The following is a 1,218-nucleotide window of genomic DNA, read 5'->3' as shown; positions in this document are numbered from 1 at the left end:
AAAACAATTAGCAACGGGGTTAACCTTAGTCATCTATACCATCGCCACTCCACCTCAGTCCTTTAACATCAAGAGAGAGAGAGAGAGAGAGAGAGAGAGAGAGAGAGAGAGAGAGAGAGAGAGAGAGCTTTAACGTTTTCACGAACGAGATCCTGCTTTACACACGGTGCTGCATCTTACTCTTTTATGTAATAGGGTATCTAGTAGCTCTTCCCATGTTGGCACAGATTGAGCCCAATAGCTGTAGTGGTTTGAGATTATAGTGCATGGCTCTAAGACTACAGGAGTGTGTGTGTGTGTGTGTGTGTGTGTGTGTGTGTGTGTGTACATGTCTGTGTATCTATGTGTAAGGATTCCTTCCCACTTTTCTCTCCTGCCACATTTCCTTGATGTTTTACTTTGAGGCCAAGAGGGCTGCATATGCCAGTGACACTGGTCACCAGTGAGCCACAGAGCCTTCAGAAAGGCACTGGTTAGTATAAATAACCAGTAGAAAAAAATTATATAAAACATTTTTCCAAAGAGCTTACCTTAGACAGTTAAAGATTCATTTCCCCCATGTGGTTCCTTCCCAAGTTGAGTCTTAAAGAAATCACAGTGTTTTAGAGAAACAAGTTTCCAGCAACATAAAATCAAGAGTTCATTTTACGTCACATCTGGAGGTTTCAGAATTCATGGCTTCAGAAGTTATCCCAAGTGCTGAGATGCCAAAACAGAAATCTGCAGTATGTGTAGTAGAAATCCACAAATCCAACCAAAGGCTTTCACAGGGGCTAGGCTGGTATGATTGGAACTTCCCTTCAAAGACAATCTATAGTTGTTCCCAGCTATAGCAGCGAGAGTCACACTACAGGAGAAAGTCACCCCTTTGCTCAGAATCCTTTCACTGAGCCTGACTTGTGAGGTTTGTCCTATGGAGATGGCAGGTGAGAGTTTGTTTTCTTTGTTGCTATGGAAATAGAACAATAGCAGCCCATTGGTTCAAAGCACTCAGTTCCTAACATCAGAAGGTTGGAGAAGCAGGCAGTTAAGTTCTCCCAGACTCAAATCAGTGTCCACCTTCTCAACATCAAGGAATTCATGCAAGATTTATATTTCATCATCAGACATGAGACTCTGCTTTCCAGAGCAAGAGAATTAAACTGCATTCCTAAGCTTAAGTGAGTGACATAATGGTAATATTTGCCAGGAATTTGTAACTGATTCTAACTTCCTCTG

At 42.0% G+C, this 1,218-nt stretch overlaps 1 protein-coding gene across 2 annotated transcripts in view; it reads right to left on the bottom strand.

Annotated features, from left to right (window-relative positions):
• The window catches only part of Flacc1 (flagellum associated containing coiled-coil domains 1), a 45,422-nt gene extending 44,537 nt beyond the window's left edge, over positions 1–885 (bottom strand). For both annotated transcript variants that reach the window (XM_008838791.3, XM_029566272.1), the window contains exon 1: positions 531–885. The gene's annotated coding sequence lies outside the window, so the exon portion shown is untranslated. The remainder of the gene's footprint in view (positions 1–530) is intronic.
• Between the last annotated feature and the right edge of the window lie 333 nt (positions 886–1,218).

The sequence above is a fragment of the Nannospalax galili genome, unplaced genomic scaffold, assembly GCF_000622305.1.
Source record: "Nannospalax galili isolate Female #2095 unplaced genomic scaffold, S.galili_v1.0 scaffold1199, whole genome shotgun sequence".
NCBI lineage: Eukaryota > Metazoa > Chordata > Mammalia > Rodentia > Spalacidae > Nannospalax > Nannospalax galili.
The sequence above is the reverse complement of the archived record's forward strand: the minus strand, read 5'-3'. Positions and strand labels throughout refer to the sequence as shown.